Source organism: Leuresthes tenuis, unplaced genomic scaffold (genome assembly GCF_036924035.1).
Source record: "Leuresthes tenuis unplaced genomic scaffold, fLeuTen1.0.hap1 SCAF_22, whole genome shotgun sequence".
NCBI classification, from domain to species: Eukaryota; Metazoa; Chordata; class Actinopteri; order Atheriniformes; family Atherinopsidae; genus Leuresthes; species Leuresthes tenuis.
The window spans coordinates 28466082-28486144 of NW_027325376.1; the positions used below are offsets into that span (position 1 = coordinate 28466082).

Here is a 20063-nt window from a genome sequence, read left to right on the forward strand (position 1 = left end):
CTCCAATCCATGTGCACCTCAACCAAGGGGGAGGCATCCAGCAGCCTGCAGCAGGAAGAGGACGTGGTGGCCCTCCCATGCGAGGTAGATGGAGGAGGCCCCAAGGACCGTCTGGGGGACCCCCACCCGGGCAATATAAACCACAGCCACAGGTAGCCTCAATGGCACCCTCATTCCAATCAAGACTGCAGTGCTGGGGGTGCGGACAGACGGGACACATGCAGAGGAACTGCCCTATCAACCCATGGCCAGAGCCCCAACAACCGGGTTCAGGACCCCCAAGCACTGGGACAGGTGCTAATCCTCAGAACAATGGACCATGGATGGGTCCAGCAGCACATTGGCAATAGGGAGGCCCAGAGAAACCTGAAGGGGAGGTGATTTTACCAATTTTAACACAACGCCCACATGCTGAACCCACAATAGATGTAACTGTATATAACCAGCATCACCAGTTCATGATAGACACAGGAGCCACATACTCCTGTATAGGAAAAGACGGAGCCAGCCTTCCCCTCTCAGCTTCGAAGATTCGAACAGTAGGTTTCTCTGGGAAAACACAAATAATACCAATGACTGAACCCCTGCTGAAAATAGGAGAATAGACAATTTATTCTTCTCTTTTATATTCAGCAGATACACCAATTAATCTCCTGGGAAGAGATGTGTTGTGTAAGCTTAATGCAAAAATCAAATGTATTCCTGATGGCATCTATTTTGAGGTGACAGACGACCAGTCGGATAAATCTGATAACATGTCTGTTCCTATGATGCCACTAACAACTCCTACAGGATCTCCACAGATGCCGACTAACAACCCAGAGGCCCAAGTTTTCTGGATGAAGCTGACAACACCGGACTCTTTTCTTTGTCATGAATGGGAAGCATGGAGACCACTGGTAATGAATCACTATGACATGGCTAAAGAGCCAACACTCACACTCCATTGCACCATGTTTTACGACAAAGATCAAGTTCACGAGGACTATGAGAAAAGTTGGGATGAAAACATCAACAACAAAGCACTGATTGTCCAGTACGAAGACATCATAGTAGGACCTCAAGTGGCAGCTGCAGCTATGAAGTTTGCAGAAAAAGATGTCAGTGACTGGTTTCAAGTCCCCAATTCCACACCTCACGTCACTCTTTTGATTGCTGACAAGTATGAATCACATGACTTGGGCCCCATGGTTCAAGCCGCAAGACAAATCAAAGATTTGACTCCCACAGACTGCCACCAGATTAGTGTCTCCGCAGATGGACAATTTTTCAAAATCACTTTCACATATGCAGATGAGGTGATAGCAGAAAGGGTTAAGGTATCCAGAGACAGAGTTGGGCTTATGGTGACAACTGAAGAACACTTGACACTATTAGAACAGGTCCCATCCCAAGTATGGTCCCAACACAAGACAGATGTAGGGATAGTGAAATCGGCTGAACCACAGTGATTCCACTTGAAACCAGGCATCAGATTGCCGTATCAAAAACAATATCCCCTCAGACAGGAAGCCATAGACGGTATAAATCCCATCATAACAGGATTAGTGGAGGCAGGGGTCCTGATAAAAACGAACAGTGCATGCAATACCACCATCTTTCCCATAAGGAAACCAAATGGTGATGAATACAGACTAGTGCATGATTTAAGACTAATAAATGCTATTGTTGCAGAAGAAGTGCCCATCGTGCCTGATCCACACACATTGTTGTCCAACATACCACCAGGCACAAAATGGTTCACGGTGATAGACCTGTGCTCTGCATTCTTCAGTGTACCAGTGCATCCAGATTCCCAATATTTGTTTGCATTCACATTCAAGGGTCAACAATACACCTACACTCGCTTGCCACAAGGATTTGTACACTCTCCCTCCATCTTCAATCGCGTTCTTGCACATGATCTCAGTCACTTGGACATACAGTCCACCACCTTAATGTATGTGGATGACATTTTGATTTGCTCTGTCTCAAAAGAACAGTGCGAGAAAGATTCCATCGCTGTATTGACAGCTCTGGCGGAAGGGGGACACAAAGTGAGTAAGAAGAAACTGCAGTTCTGCCAAACAACGGTTGAGTATTTGGGCAGGCAGCTAAGTGGGGACAAAAGACAAATTGCACCGTCCCAGCTTGAAGCCATCAGTAAAACGCCTAAACCTCAAACTGTTGGTCACATGTTGTCTTTCCTTGGTATGGCAGGTTACAGCAGGCCCTGGATTTGTGATTACGCTCTCAAAACGGCACCATTAAGAGCTTTGATCCGTGCAGCGGGACAAGGACAACAGTCGACCCAGCTGCAATGGACTGATGAGGCAGAAGGGGCTTTCCAGCTGCTGAAAAATGATCTCCAGACTGCCCCAGCTCTAGCCAATCCAGACTATGGCAAACCATTCCATCTGTATGTGGCAGAAAAGCAAGGGTATGCATGCGCAGTATTGATGCAAGAAACCCCCACAGGTAAACAACCAATTTCGTACTACAGCACAAAATTAGATGGTGTGGAAGAAGGGCTGCCACCCTGTTACCAGGGACTGGCAGCGGCCGCTTTTGCATACAAGAAGGCCTCTGTCATTACTATGGGCCATCCAATATTCTTGTACACTTCACATCAGCTGCATGCAATGCTCACAAGCCCACGCTTGGTGATAACCCAAGCACGACGAACGGGTTATGAGATCCTGCTTTCAGGACCTGACTTGACGGTACTATGATGCACTACCATAAACCCGGCCACAAGAATGGTATTGCCAACAGAAGGTGAGCCCCATGATTGTCTCAAGGAGACGGACACCTTCATGAAAGTCAGGGATGATTTATTCAATCACCCTATTCCGTCTGACCTGACCTTGTTCGTTGATGGCTCATGTGTCAGGGGCGAGACAGGGAACAAGGCTGGGTATGGAATCGTCCAGCTTAATCCCGATGGCTCCTTCACCAAACTACTATCAGTGAGTCTGGACCAGCCTTGTTCTGCCCAAATAGCTTAGATTAAAGCACTGACAGCAGCCTGTAAATTATCAGCTGACAAAAGGGCAACAATCTACACAGATAGTGGATATGGCTATGGAGTGTGCCATATAAACGCCAGTATCTGGAAGCAAAGAGGGTTTGTGCGTACTGATGGCACCCCTGTGGCACATGGACAAGCAGTGATCGAACTAATACAGGCCATACAACTTCCAACCTCGTTAGCCATAGTTAAATGTGCAGCACATCAAAACAACACCTCACCCATTGCGGTAGGCAACAATTTGGCAGACGAGGCAGCCAAAGAAGCGACAGGACAGGTAGTGCAGGGACCAATTCTGTTTGAGGAAGATTGTGCACCTATAACAAACCTAGCATCATTGATAGAAGCACAAAACAAGGTCTCGGAAGCAGAAAAACGCCTGTGGGTTCAAAGGGGAGCTGTTCGAACTTCACACCCCCATCTGGGGTTGTGGCGGGATTACGCGGGCATTTTGTTTTGCCACTATCTCTGCTGCCTATTGCTATCAAAAACATGCATGAACCTGATCATTGTTCTAGGGCCCAAGTTATCAGAAAGCTGCAAGCTGTGTGGTGGTCGCCATACATGACACCGATGGTTGATAGAGAACTTGCCATGTGTCCTCACTGTCCAAAGTACAATGTCCGCAAAATGTTTACCCAGCCTTTGGCTCACATTCCCATGCCAGATGGTCCTTTTCGACATCTGGTTATGGATTATGTGGATATGATTGATCGGGTACAAGGAAAAAGATACATGCTGGTTGTTGTTTGCAGGTTCAGTAGGTGGATCAAGGCCTGCCCCACCTCCAAGGCTGATCACAAGGCTGCAGCAAAATTTCTGTGTAGAGAGGTGTTTCCCAGGTTTGGTATGCCAGACACCATTTCATCTGATAATGGTCCGCATTTTGTTTCACAGGTGATACAAGAAATGTTTAAAATCCTGGGTATCAAGCAGAAGTATGGATGTGTTTATCACCCACAGTCTCAGGGGTCTGTGGAGCGAGCCAATGGTGTCTTGAAAACCAAAATAGCTAAAATCATGGCTGATTGCAATGGCAAACTAACATGGGTAGACGCACTTCCCCTGGCATTGATGGCAATGCGCTCCCAAACTAACCGACTAACGCATCTAACTCCTCATGAGATGCTTACAGGGCGTCCTATGCCTCTCCCACAAACTAGAGGACCACCATGGCTCAGCTGGAACATGAGTTGGGAGATTATTTACGTGCATTAACTCAAATCCACAGACTTGTGTTCCAACAGGTGAAAGAAGCCCACGGCAAAGACGAGACACACATTCCCCTTGACGTTTGTGACGTTCAAATTGGTGACCTGGTGTTCATACGGGTGTTTAGGCGACAGTGGAACAAACCACGTAGGGAGGGACCCTTTAAGGTTGTGCTCACTACTCCCACTGCTTTGAAGGTTGAAGGTAAGCCCTTCTGGTTCCACAAGAATCACTGCACCCGCTATAGGCCACCAGACCCACCTGGACACTTTCCAGAACCGTCGGGGTCTGAGCATGCTGAAAGGGCGGCGCACAGCCTCCCTCAGGACACCGGTTCCAGTCCGTCACCGACCTCCTCAAGTTCTGAACCACTATCACCACATGGTCAGAGGAGGTCAGCCCGTCGGCACAGACCGCAATCCAGTGACTCAGAGCATTCACGTGCTGCTGAGACGCCTGACAGGCCCAGTAACCCTCTTACTGACGCAGGTGCTCCTGCAAGTCAGGTGGTGCCTCAAGACGGCACACCAGCACCTGAAGAGCACCATTCGCAACACACACAGGGTTCTGATGGCGGTGTGGCACGTTCATCAGATGGCCCGTCACATGCATGCCCATCGCCACTTCCACCGCAAGAGGAAGTACCAGGCCCATCTGACCCACAAACTTTCACATATCCACCCACGCCGGGAGCGGACTGGTTTACCTCTGATTCAGATTAGCTGCATGTTGGTGTTAACCTTCTGTGGGTTAACAACGGGGGAAATTATAGTAACCACCGCTAATCCTCACACAGTCACCCCGCGACACATATTAGACACATGCGCTTTGGCAATGACGACATTAGCCACTAACAGAGGGATAATAGATAGTGATAATGGGGAAATTAAATACATAATGCACGTCAAAGCAGATATATATGATTATGTGTTAACAGAAGAAATAGGAGCCGAGTCAATGGGTAAGCATTGGCTGGGATATCCCCAAAACGCGGACTGCAGTGGGGAGGGGACGGTGACCATTCAGGTAAGATGCACCGAGACAATGTATAAAAACACACAAACAGGACAGAGCATGTCAGTAGAAGAAGCCAGAATCAACGTAAGATTGATGAATAAAAGACAAAGACGGGATTTGAACAAATTAAGAACAGCACATTGGAACACAAATTTGTTCCAACAATGGATACAGTATTCAATAAGCGATATGTTTGCAGCAAGAAGGCAGGAAAAACGAGACTGCATTGCCTGCTATAATGCTAAAAAACTGCCCCAAGTTCAAATATTACCAGGGAGTAAGATAGGGGATTGTCCAGACATTTCCAAATGTTTTCCCCACTGTACTATGCACATGGCAGGGGGACTGTCGGGGTGGAGTGGAAACAAGAAGGTCTGCCCCAAAAAGCTTGCTTTTGATGATTATGACACACTGGCAGTACTTCCCCCAGTGGTGCGCAAGCCTGACGACCTTATCTTTCCTTTCTGCATAGCACGAGGAGACGAATTGGAGGAGGTTACGCAGAGAGCATCTGCAGTGATGACAGATGCGGAGGGATTGGTGAGATGCAGCAGATTAACATGGTACCCGAAACTAACCACAGGAAATGCCACAGGAACCATCAAAATATGTGAAACCAGTCCAAAAGCCCGAATACAATGTAAGCAAATAGTACCAAACGGGGGACAGGTGATTTATGAACAAAATTCGTCGTATATAGCCCAGTACAGACTGCTGGATTTGGGAAAGGGAACAGAACCATTGGGAGATATCTTTTGGACTTGTGAGAGTAATGCCACTATGTTGCCACACCTACCGGCCAATTGGACGAGCATATGTGCTCCAATAATGTTAACAGGACATTTATCCTTAATTACACAAGAATCAAATTAAACTAAAATACACCTTAGGAGCAAACGAAGTGCTCCTGTCTCCAACCCAGATAAGGACTGGGATGTTTGGAAAGCATGGGATTGGAGAGCATCCAATGAAGTTTATATTACCTGGGATCAGATCCCCTTGAGTGTTCCTGATGATAACACTGCTATAGGAGAAGCCTGGATAGAGTCTGGAAGGGGATTAGGCTCGGTTCCGTTTGCAGGAACTATAGCAAACGCCCAATACATAGCTAGAAACAGTCGGTGGGTCAATCTCCTTTGGTTTAATCAACAGAGATTTATGATTTTCACTGTCAAAGGGGTGGCGCTAGTGCGGGAACAATTACATGCAACGTCATTAATGACCTTACAAAATAGATTTGTGATAGAAACACGCATGGCAGAGGATCAGGGAGTTTGTGATGTAATTGGGGAAGAATGTTGCACCTTGATTCCAATGCACACAGGCGCCAACGGTAGTTTGACAGGAGTCCTGAAAGAAATGAAGCTGCTGCGAGATGAACATGTGAAAAATTCCAATTGGAATACGCAAATTACAAGCTTTTGGGACTGGCTAGGTAAATTAGGATGGCTAAAATACCTAAAAATGGCTGGAATAGTACTGGCCGGAATTGTGTTGGTGGTGCTGCTGGTGATCTGCTGTGTCATACCTTTGCTCCGCCTCCTAGTATCACGTCTTTTTGTTAGCATAACTGGACAATTCCCTGTAGTGTTGCTGCAAAGTCACCCAGACGTGGAAGAACGTATAGGGCTGTATGAAATATAGGTAAATAGGTAGGAAGGTAGATGGTCGCCGCCTGCTCCCCACAAGGTACGTGTTGTAAATACTCACATACATGTTGTAAATATTCTCGTACATGTTGTCGATCGTCATATATACAAAGGAAGGCAAGTCTCTCGTATACATGTTATACTTATATAACCACTAAAACCTACCATGTCTCCATCACAGACTGTTGGAAATGGCGGAAACTTTCTTTACCCGACCACATGTGGCCGTGGATGATTGGTTTGGTCACAGTTCTAGCAGAGGGGACTACACACACACACCCGTAGGAACACACCCACCCCTAGCTGCCAACCCATTTGTTCCAAATAGGCACCTTGGTGACTCCCAGCAGGATGAAAGGCACTTCGACCCGCCGTCAGGGGGGCCTGAGTGGAGCCAGTCTCAGACACCTCCAAGGGGGAATCCAGCAAGACCAGCAGCAGATCTATCCGACATCCAGTGGCCACCAGCTTTCCGCAGACCTCCGTCCAACCCGCAAAGTCCAGACGATCCAGAGGATCGAGGGCATCCTTCGGAGATCCACATCAACCAACCAGCAGTTGCGATCCAACCGATGGCAAGACCTCCATCTGTCAGACCGACCTATCTTCAAGTCGGCCCGGGTGATAGGGCTCATATCTCAGCATTCCTGACCCGGCCTTTCGATCAGTACATACAACTCAGTGATCTTCGGGGTGAGATTGGGACCATGACAAAAACAGTCTACTCTGCGCTGCGAGCAGGTCTCACTCCTATGGCCCGCAAACAGATCCAGAAAGTCAGAAGCTCCGCTCATAGAGGCAAGTACAAACAGAACCTGACTAGGGCGAGAGCAGAGCAAGAGCGACTGACTCAGCAATTGGTCCTTGCCCAACAGACAGCCAACTCTCTGCAAAGGCAGATGGATCGGACCCAGGCTGATTATGATCGGGCTCAGCTAACCCTAACGCATCTGCGACAAGCCAATGCCTCTCTTCTCACGTTCTGTCAAAACAGACTGCGGCGACAAACCACTGCAGTCAATGGAATAGAAGCCATACTGAGAAGGGGGGTGGGGGAACCCACCTTACCCCAGGAAGGACCGGCTGGAGGATTAAGACAATAGAAATGGGACTATCTGAAAGAGGATGTATAACATATTACGATGGATTAAAGGAATGAAAGTAATTAAGGCAAAGGTAGTAAATACAGATATACACTTAGTGCTTGGTTATGGATAAAGGGAATAATGATTAATATTAGTAAATCGGTAACCTTGCTGTGTAGGCATGGTTCAATGATGTATTCACAAGTGCATACGCACTGTGAATAAGTATATTGCTACATAGCACTATGTTGTGATGCTCTATAGCAATATACATACGGAAGTAGCGTGGGTATGAACCCTCGGTTGTAAGCTTAGCCTGTGTCACAGGCACAGGCCTGATGGGTGCTTTTAAATTGGTACAATTTAAGCATTGTCCTAGTGGCAATGAAGCTAGTGAAAACAATAATTAAAAATCTTTCTATAAAAAAAGTTTCAGAGGATTAACCCTCATACGTGTGCCAAGGGTTCACCCTTAGAACAAACCAAAGGTAACTGGCTGCGTGAGCAGAAATGGACATGGTTTGGTGTGTGCTGTTGCAACTGTCATTATGTCACAAGTATATTTACCCTGCATGTTCACGTGTGATTTTTATGGTACGCTTAGTTTAGTGTTGACATGTTGTACTGCTGACGTTGCCACCTGGCGAGGGCTTTATCTCTCAAAATTTACATGTGAGAGGATGTTTCCCTGGCCATGTCTGCAAGGTTCAGCTAGGAGCCGTCAGGGACGATCACGAGAGCCATCTGGATGGGCCAGTCCCAGGATGGATTTTAAGGTGAAGTCGTACAGCTGTCCTTACAGCTGGAACATCATCTTCTCGTGATCCTCACTGTGGGATACATATGTGCTTACTACTTACTTTTGGTGTGGTGTTTTTACCTCTATCATATAACCAGTGTGCTGTACTTCATTACTCTGTGTGTGCACGATATCTACTGGAACGTGGTTTTCTTTGATGGGTGGTCCTTATCAGGACCACAGGGGGGAAATGTGGAGTAAGTTTACCGGGCCCCAAAAGTTATAGAATAAAAAGGCATGCTGTCGAAAATTAAGGCATGCTGTCGACAGTTAAGGCATGCTAATTAAGTAATTAAGAGGTCGCCAAGTGGGGATGGGGCCACAGGAGAATTTTCACGTAAATAAGAACACGAGTACAGCAAATATGTTTTTCGCTCCAATGCACTGCTAACAGTGAGCAATTTTGATAATAAAGGTTTTACGAGATGATGAGTTTTTACAGTGTTTAATCCTTATTTTCTCATAGCATAAACAGGAGGGAAATGTTAGAAAAATAAGTTATAATATAAGAAAAGCTGCTAGAATAAAGGTTTATGTGATGGGGGGAGGCTTCCACCTACCTTTTGGTTCTCAGAACACTGAGTAGCTAGTGAAATTGTTTCTGGTGAATTGTTACTATTCATGTGGATGTTGAAAATGACAGCCTAAGTATTAAAGGGAAAATTTCGCTTTTTTAAACCTGGACCTTATTTCTTGCTGTACATATGTTAATTTAATCATTGTTTTATATGTTTATGCATTTAGCAGACGCTTTTATCCAAAGCGACTTACAGATAGGCAGATAAGGGGGTCTTGCCTAAGGACCCCAACTGGAGGTAGTACCTTTCATGGAGGGGATTTGAACCCAGATCTCCCACATAAAAGGTGGCAATCATACCACTACACTATCCAGTCCCACAACATTTTGGTGTTTTGGACTGTCTGGACTAATTTTCCCATAACATTGACTGGCTAATAATGTTAGTTTCCCATAACACTGTGTGGCCAGCAAACCAAGGCCCCACAATGGAAAGGAAAGACAGACAGGCTTTCGTGAATGTCTTGCAACAGCTCCAAAACTTGACTGAGGCGTTGGTTGTTGGAGCCCTGCTGTTCCCACAGAGAACGCAGCGCCCTGTCGTGTTCTCCGAGCAAGATCCCCTGATTGGATATTGCACTCTGGAGAGCATCTGCTGGGTCCATCCTGTTGGCCAAATTATGCTATTACAGCTAGCTCAACTAGCTGGCTCTTTCATACAACAGAGATCAGGCAACGGGAGCAAGACTGTAGGAAACAAAGACAAAATGTCACGCTGAGAAAAGGTTCTCTCTAAAGCGATATGAGGGAGCCGTTTCCCCACTTAGGAAGTGAGATAATCTGGCGAAGACTGGAGCTCCTTCAGATCCTTAAAAAGGGTGTTCTGATGAGGGTAGATGAAGAACAGGTCTGATGGCAGGAGCGATCCAGCCTCCGAGGAAACCTGCCCCGCCCTCACCTAAAACTCAGAAACCGAACAGCAACAACAGCCAAGCATGATCATGACAGGAAAGATAGTTTAACTGCTAACATTATCCTACTACAGAAACCGGGAAAAGACCCCGTACTTCCATCCAGCTACCGCCCAATATCTCTAATAAATGTAGACCTCAAAATTATTTGTAAAGCCCTTGCCAAAAGAATGGAAATAATAACTCCACTTATAATACAGCCTGACCAGACAGGTTTTATAAAGGGTAGAAACTCATCCACTAACACTCGCAGGCTAATTAATCTCATAGACTATTCTACCATCAACAACTTGGAAACAACAATTGTCTCTCTCGATGCAGAAAAAGTATTTCATCGAGTTAACTGAAAATTTTTATTCGCAGCATTAAACAAATTCGGGTTTGGGCCTACTTCATCAACTGGATGAGGATATTATATAGCTCCCCAAATGCATGTGTCAGGACAAATGATCAAACTTCTCCAAGCTTCAGTCTGCAGAGAGGTACCAGAGAGGGTTGCCCACTTTCCCCTTCACTTTTTGCTAGTTTCATCAAACCTTTAGCAGCTGCTATCAGACAAGATAGAAATATTAAAGGCATCTAACCCCAAAATATTGAGCATAAAATAAGTCTTTATGGTGATGATGTATTACTTTTCCTTCAGAACTCAGACGTCTCTCACTCACATGATAAAACTCATAAATAAATTCTCAGCACTTTCTGACTACTCTATCAACTGGTCTAAGACCACAGTTCTGCCCATTAACTGTAGGTTCCAGAATATACCTGTGATCACTTTACAGTCAGGAAATATTAGATATTTAGGCATAAACATTTCCGCCAGGCTCTCAGAACTAACAAAGCTAAATTATGTGCAATTATTAAAGACAGTAGAGGACGATCTCTCTCGTTGGAAGTCCTTACCTATATCACTTATGGGGAGAGTTACAACCATTAAAATGATGATACGACCAAAAGTTAACTACTTGTTCTCAATGATCCCCATAAAACCATCCGCTACTTGGTTTAAGTCACTAGATTCATGTATCTCCAAATTTCTGTGGAAAAACAAACCACCACGTATTAGTTTAAAAACCCTACAGAAGACCAAGGTCAGTGGTGGATTAGATTTACCTAATTTTCAGCACTATTTCTTAGCCAATAGGTTACAATATATATCAACATGGTTTAAACCTAGCCCACTAGATGAACCATGCATAAATATAGAACAAGCATTGTGTGATAATCTGGAAATCTCTGACCTACCACTTATTAGTCAAAACGTAAAACATCACAAATGTTTCAAAAGCATTAACATCAGGACTTCTCTGACAGCCTGGGGGGAATTTCTTAAAATTACAAAGTCTTTACTTCTCCCGTGTAAGCTTACACCCAGTTGGAACAATCCTGACATCCTGCTAAACAAAAAAATGCTAAACTTTACTGTAGGGAAGAACCAAGGAATAAAACATCTGGACCATATAATCCAAAAAGGATATTTTATTTCATATGGGATAGACAGCAATAAATTCCGAGAATATCAACAACTTAATTCTATAATAAGTTATGTACCTCAAAGAAAACTATTCTCATGAACTGGAAAGCGAAGAACAATCTGTGTATTGACCAGTTTAGAAATTTTCTTTTAGATTATATCAGCATGGAAACAATGTCTGCCTCCTCAAAACATCAATTGCGCCACACCCCAGCGGAGTTGAGGGAGGGGGGACATGTGCAGATGTATGTGATGTGCAAGTGTGTGTGGTGATGACTGGGCCTGGGACTTGCTGTCCTCTGGCCTGCTTGTGCTGTTCTCGATCTGGGGGGGAGTTGCCTCTCCCCGCTGCTCGCGGCTTCACCCACCTGTGGGCTTGTCTTGACTCCCGGGGCACTTGGCCGGGGGCACTGGAGCATGCGCTGGCCCACTGTGCTTGGCTGTCTGGGGCGCCTGGCCCTCTCGGGTCCTGGGTGGGGCCTCTACCAGGGTGTTTGGGGGTGCTGGGGCTCTTGGGGCCCAGGTCAGGTGCACATCCCATATCTGGGTTGCTGGGGCCTGTCAGGGTCGGTGGGCTGTTGCCCCAGGTTCCTGGGGGGCCTGTGCTCTATGCTTGCGGGGGCTCTGTCCAGGGGCTTCCTCTGCAGTCTTCTGGGTGGATGCGTGGTTGTCCCTGCGGTGGGCTTCCCAGGTTCTGTGCTCCGTTGAGGCTGCTGCTGGCCTGGGTCTTGTGGCCCTCTCTACCTGCTTCTTATGGTTGTGGATTATGGCTCTGTACACTTATACACTCATAACTAAGCACGATATTCATGTAGGACCTGTGCCATGTGTATTGCATGTTTATGCCCACACACACACACATTCATTAGCCCAGTAGCATGCTCGCTAAACAGTTGATGTGTTATCCTGTGGTTATCTTCCACGTAAGCTCTTTGTAAAGCTAGAACTGCTTATTATTCATCATTGATAGAAGAGAATAATCCCAGGTTTCTTTTTAGCACTGTAGCCAGGCTGAGAAAGAGTCCGAGCTCTGTTGAGCCATGTATTCCTTTAACTCTCAGCAGTGATGATTTCATGAGATTCCTTATCAATAAAATTGTTTCTATCAGAGAGAAGATTAATTGGATCCCACTATAATCACTGATATATCATCAAGTACAGCAGCTTTAGAAGTATCTTTAGAACCTGATTTGTATTTAGATGACTTCTGCCCAGTTGATTTCTCTGAGCTAACAACAGCAATAGTAGTAGTCTCTTCTAAACCATCAACCCAGACATCCCAAAACCTGGGTGAGAGGAGGGACCTGGGGCTGAAGACAGTCCGGTGGACAGGTGGACAGCCAGAGGACCAGCGATGAGGGACCTAGGACCCAAGATGGTCCGGCGGACAGCGAGACAAACAATGACGAGGGACCTGGGGCCGACGACGGTCCGGCGGACGGCCAGCCAACCACCTATCAAAAAGTAACAGTAACATCCTAAGGATGGTCCGAGTTTGTGTAGAATACCCTCAATGGTAAAAGTGTGTATAGAAGAGGCTCACTGAGGTCTGAGATAGGATTGAAGGTTGGATTGAAAGTCATCAACAGTTGAAAGTTACATGGGAAATGTTCATCCTAGGGTGGTCACCGTAAGACTAACAAGATTTTAGGTCCAGGAGTCTAGAGTAGGCGTAGCTACCTGCTTTTATCCAACCACGGCAACATGTACAACCTTAGCTTGTGAAGGTTAGGGTGTGTAAAACCAAGACAAACTGTAATCATCCAAGGTTGAGGACTTACACCTGTGAAACCTCAGATCGAGGTCTATGTACCCTTGCAAACATTTTCAATCTGAGCACCCTGCCTGTGGTAAGAGAAGCAATGATCATAAGGGAATTAATACATACCACCTCAGAGATGGACAACTAAGGGTGGAGCTACCTATAACTACTCTCAGGAGTCCTGTCATTCACTCACCTTTCATTCCCTCTAACCAAACTGGAGTGAATGTCTCTGACCATCAAGTCAACGGAAATTGTCAATAGTACAATGTGAAAGATGTCTGGGACCCAATGAAGGATATTGTGTGCTGTGTTCTTTTCTACCTTCCTGCCACTGTACATTGTCATCAGAGCAGTGAAATAGTGTGCTGAATACAGGACAAGCAGTTTTTTATTTGTCAGAAAAATTCTATCAAAATTAGGCTCAGAGTCGCTGGATACAATCAACACAAAACATTTATTTCTTGCAAGAAAGAGACAAGTCCGCAACAACCTATCAGGAAGTTGGCCCAGAGTTGTTTGACTCACAAAATGATACTATTGCGATTTAAATTATTTATGTTTACTGGCCATCCAATGTTATGGGAAAACGAGTTCAGACAACAGGGGCCACAGCCATGCAAGGATGGATTTTTTTCATGATCTAATTGATGGAGACATATTTAAATTGCACCCACTGTTTTTGAGAGTTCCCACAGCATTGCAATTCATTTTATATAGAGATGAAATTGAATTGTGCAATCCTCTTGCATCTCTGGCAAACAAAAACAAATTGTTATTGATTTGATACACCCAAGTTAACCCTAAATACAGCTCAAGACTTGCTGCCATTCGTCTGCTTGCCATGGTAAAATCAAAAGATCTTTCTGATTGTGGTATTGATAAGGTACTTGAGAGGATTAATATTCACTTGATTGAGCTGTATGATGGTGTCAAAGTTATCACTGCAAATGGTGAGAAGACAATTTTTGGAGAAAAAAAAAACGTTGATGATGTCATCCCACTAGACACGTGTGTAGAAAGCCTCCGATAAGCCCCCAATAACAACAACACGTCAGCTCTGGACTAACAATGCAATAGTACGCATTCATTCATCCATTTGTCTTAAAGTATTGGTCAAATAAAGACAGATAATGCCGTATTTAGAGGCTGTATTGTCTATGCCCCGTTCTCTCCTGTTATATGGATAAACGTGGCTCTGATGACATTCCCATGATCTTAATAGTGTCCGAAGGACGCTGACTTTCACCAAAATGTTATCGATGAGTAGATGAACGTATTCTATTCCAGAAATAAGGTTCAGGTTTAAAAAAACAAACTTCCCCTTTTAGGCTTTCCTATAAACAAGATATAATTTCTTAAATCAAGTAAGTCTAATCCCTGAAACAAGATGATGTATCTTCTGCAAATAACACAACAGCTTAATAACAAATTTATGTTATTATTAATAACCTGTTCAAATGTAAAAAAACATTTAAAAAAAAGTTTCATATGACAAATGACTCAAAACAAGATATTTTCAAGACTTTTTCACTAACTATATTCAAAATGTATTGATTTAAAACAAATCCCTATATCTTACTTGTTAGGCAATTGTGTCCTATATTAAGCGTAATGAGATATTTTGACTAGAAATGAGACAAATATACTTGGTAAGATTTTTGTTTTTTTTCCAGTGCTTGACTTTAGGACTATGACTCCTCTTCCTGACAGTCACCCAGCCACTGGGGTCCCAGCTGATCGGGTTATGCTATGGGGCAGCTAACAGAGTTATCTACGCAAGGTGGCTCTGCACTGACTAAGGGGTGGTTTTCAACAGTGCAGAGCCGGGCTTCCAATTTAGATAACCTTGCCTCCAAAACTACAAAAAGACTACATTTGTTACATGTACCATTATCCCTAAAGGAGGCAGAGGAGTAACTAAACATCTGACACACGGAGCAGGTGAAAGCAGGAGATGGAGGAAGAGAACTGGTAGCCATGCTAAGCAAAAGTACCAGACACACTGCTAAAAAGTGAAAAATAAAGACTAAAGATCTGTAAGAGTGAGTGTTAGAATAGAACAAGTGTGCGATAGAGTTAACTATGCAAGATGTGTAAATTATAGGGAGAAACTGAGTGATCTTTAATAATTCAAGAAGAGCAAGAAATTCCACAGATCACAATCAAGGTAACAGGAAGTGATGCAATACGTCTTACCGTGAAGCGTTAAACTCACGGCCTGTGAGACGCCACACAAACACCTGTATCCAGTTGGTGGAGCTCTTATCTCTACCCACAGATGCCACTGTCTATGCTCAACAACGGACATTTACTGAACTCAGTGCAGCATGAAAAATATTATAGGTCCTCCACATCATGAACACTGAACATATGCGTCAACACGAACTTCACATTTCAATTTTCATTATAATCGCCAAGTGATGTAGAAAAACTAGACCTTGTTTTCGAATGGTAACATGTAACGATCTACAGAAAATAACAGGCAAAACTAGATCAATCAACATGTTATCTCCTAACAACAACCTTTGTTGACTTGAAATAACACTAAAATCAACTCACGAGCTCAAGATAACTGTAAAATAAATCATTACAGGCAAGGCTGCTCTTGGCTTCTGTAAATTTGTGTGTGCAACTATTCAAAATGTGTACACGTTTGCCTTAATAACCACCAAAAACACGGTGAAGCCATCACAAAGAATAATTCCAGTCAAACACGTCTTCCGTTCTGCAGATAACGTTCACCTACGCCTTTATTTTGAAGATTCCAACAGGAAGTTCCTTTGTGGAATCCTATAAGATTCTCTCTAAGACATTCCTCAAGTGTGACTTTTTTCTTTTTCATGTGCTTGGACCGAGAGGGAATGAATATCTGGCTCAACAATAACCAAGAAAACAAAACGGAAAAGAAGACGAGAGCTCTGCCCGCGGAAAAGTTTGCAGACACTCACAGTGGAGACAAAGCGCGCAAATCAGATGCCAGAAACTAAGACTGAAAGGAGAAAGTACAGGAGGAGCTGCGAACGAAGCTGAGCTAACTTTGACAAAACTAGAAATGATGTGGTGAGTCACATTTGGAAGCTCGACGAGACTGCTTCGACTTTTTCTTTCAACCAGTTGACAGAAATCTAAACTGGTTGAATACAGTTTAAAGTTCAAAACAGGCCGTAGCTCATTTAAGCGTAAAAATCGCTACTGATACAAACAAGAGGCGATTCTTTTCTGATTAATTGGACATTAACTTTATTATTGATTGAAGTTGGAGTATGTTAAAACCGTATCCTTTGCATTCAATCACATGTTTACAGGCTATCTCTTGTCATTACTCTATTAAACGTTGACTGTCTTTGGTAAGCCAGTTTACATTTTCAAAACAGTAGTTCTTACATTTCAAATGTAGTTTAAACGGTGGTTAAAAGCATAGTTGGTGTTTCACAGAACTTTGGTAGCAGATCAAACCTGTGAGAGGCTGAATGCAGCTGACTCAGCATCAGGCAGAGCAGACCAGGCCACGTTGATGAGCACAGGTGCCCTCAGTCTGCAGTCTCTGCAGACATGTCTCTGCTGGTATTCATTCCATTAAAATATACTTGATTAATTGCCAAAGGGAAATGATAGTGCTGTACTCTAATGCTATTGTTATTGACAAACAAAAGTAAAAAATCAACTGACAAACATGTAGAAAGTTGAAGTGTAGCAGAGAGGAAGGTGTGGTAGAAATATCCAGAGGTTTCCATCAGTGGGTTGGGGTGTTGTTTCTGGAGCTTAGCAACAACTTAGCTGATGATGTCACACACACTCGGCAGACAACATGGACAGAAACTCCAGAGTTGTTCGTGCAGCCAGGTCCAGGATTCCACCATCTGTTGTTAACCAGCTCTGTAATCCTCCTCCTTTACTGTTAGCGCTCTGTCTGCCCGGATAGTCTTAAAGCTGAGCAGAGAGCTGTTAGAGTTGTTCCTGCAGCCAGGTCCAGGATTCCACCATCTGTTGTTAACCAGCTCTGTAATCCTCCTCCTTTACTGTTAGCGCTCTGTGTGCAGTCTCTGTCTGCCCGGATAGTCTTATAGCTGAGCAGAGAGCTGTTAGAGTTGTTTATGCAGCCAGGTCCAGGATTCCACCATCTGTCGTTAACCAGCTCTGTAATCCTCCTCCTTTACTGTTAGCGCTCTGTCTGCCCGGATAGTCTTAAAGCTGAGCAGAGAGCTGTTAGTTGTTCGTGCAGCCAGGTCCAGGATTCCACCATCTGTTGTTAACCAGCTCTGTAATCCTCCTCCTTTACTTTTAGCGCTCTGTGTGCAGTCTCTGTCTGCAGTCTCTCTGCCCGGATAGTCTTAAAGCTGAGCAGAGAGCTGTTAGAGTTGTTTATGCAGCCAGGTCCAGGATTCCACCATCTGTCGTTAACCAGCTCTGTAATCCTCCTCCTTTACTGTTAGCGCTCTGTCTGCCCGGATAGTCTTAAAGCTGAGCAGAGAGCTGTTAGTTGTTCGTGCAGCCAGGTCCAGGAATCCACCATCTGTTGTTAACCAGCTCTGTAATCCTCCTCCTTTACTTTTAGCGCTCTGTGTGCAGTCTCTGTCTGCAGTCTCTCTGCCCGGATAGTCTTAAAGCTGAGCAGAGAGCTGTTAGTTGTTCCTGCAGCCAGGTCCAGGATTCCACAATCTGTTGTTAACCAGCTCTGTAATCCTCGTCCTTTACTGTTAGCGCTCTGTCTGCAGTCTCTGTCTGCCCGGACAGTCTTAAAGCTGAGCAGAGAGCTGTTAGAGTTGTTCCTGCAGCCAGGTCTCTGCCTGATATTCCTGCCAGTGGTCTCACATTTCCCCTGATGATCAAGGGAAGAGATGATTTGAAGAGATGACATTCCCATCTTTATTCTCCATTTTGTTCAACTCAGCTTGATTTGCGGTCATATTCCAGACATTAGTTGGGTTTCGGAAAGCTCAGTTAGTTGCTCCAACAGGTCAACAACTTTCCCGTTGCCATGGTTACATATCATAATAGATGTTTTAAAAAAAAAAAAAAAAAACATTCAGCAGCACAACATCCAAACAGTAAAGAAGCTCAGTAGAAAATTTGAAGAAGACGAGAGAAAGACACAGCATGTCCAGAGCTGCTGCCTCTAGGGCGGCGCCAATCAAAACAAACTTCAGGTGCCTTGGTGTGGTGCAGAGGCTTGGCCACTCATCTTTAGGTAATGTTAAAGGATACTCCCTTCATAGTCCCTCATAAAGTGCATCGCTTTCAATAATGTGCTATAAGTTATATCTTTATTTCTAGGAAGGCCTCTCTTTGCTTCAGCTGGATGGTTAGTTGGGTTAACCCAAGACATGTCGAGCATCATATTTGTGCTATGGCCTACTCCCTGATTTCAAGCCTCAGAAGATGCTGCCAACAGAGCTCCAACCCGTCAGGAAAAGAATAGAGAACACCTGAGGGTGTCCATGGGTGTCTGGCACTGGGACAGGCCCTGTGAATTGTGGGGTGAGATCCTTGTGAATTGGGCTTGCTTCCCTCAGAACACCTCAGTTTGTTTAGTTTTTTTTTTTTTTTAAGCCTTTTCAAAACACTTTCTGTTGAACTGACACATCAAAGCAAATCTAGAATTAAACTTTGGCCTGTTTGTGAATGTACGCGAGTCAAACATTATTTTAGAAATATTATGATGGAAGTGCCTTCTGTGAGATCAAACATATACGTTTTTGGGGTGCAACTGCCTTTTTAATGGGACATTATAGGGCACTCTCAAGTGTCGCTTCAAACTCGCTACTTTTAAAACACTCGGAGACTCGACATAACACCAAACTTTCCCCGTATGTAAAGAGCTGGATCTCTACACACGAATCCAAACGTGGGTAACATTTTTGTGTACAAGAAGTCTTCAAATAATTGTTTTGTCGTGAGTGAAAAACAATATTATCCTTGTATGTGACAATTGAGCCTCATATAAGAAACAATACTAAAATCAAAAGCTGGGAAAGTCCATTCATTCGACGATCGACTGTCCCATTTAAGAAGGTAATCGCACCCCAAAAACCTATACGCTTAATCTAACAAATTGCGCTTCCATCATAATTCTGCTTTTAAAAGGAATGTTTGACTCGTGTATGTTCACAAAAGGCCAAGGTTTAATTCTGGCGCTAGTTTTGCTTTAAACCTAATTGTGGGGTTAACCAAACCCTAAGCCTGGGCTTTGCTATTGTACTGTGGTTTTTACTTTGTGTAGGCTAATTAAAAATTTTAAATGTTTAAATTGTCAATGTTTTTTAACCTTTTTGTTAGTGGTTGGGGAAATGTGTTAATGCGTCCATTAGGGGTGTGACAATACACTCAGCTCCCAAGAGAGCGAGAACGAGACGAGACTTTAAGAAAACTACAATGACAAAATGACGGGACCAACTTTTATTTAACCCAGCTGCACATGCATTTTGAAATGCTTTATTATAACTCTTTACATGCATGATGTAAGCAGGAGCTTTTTGTAAACTTCTTCTTCTTCCACAATTTGAAACTAAAATTTATAAAATATTTCTTTCTTTTTTTCAAATCAAAGTTTTACTCTGTCAATAG

The 20063-nt window shown here is 44.2% G+C and overlaps 1 protein-coding gene across 1 annotated transcript in view; it reads left to right on the plus strand.

The window, feature by feature from the left end:
* The first annotated feature begins 16423 nt into the window (after window positions 1-16423).
* The window catches only part of LOC140282387 (schwannomin-interacting protein 1), a 31856-nt gene continuing 28216 nt past the window's right edge, over window positions 16424-20063 (plus strand). The window contains exon 1 of the mRNA XM_072376967.1: window positions 16424-16559. The gene's annotated coding sequence lies outside the window, so the exon portion shown is untranslated. The remainder of the gene's footprint in view (window positions 16560-20063) is intronic.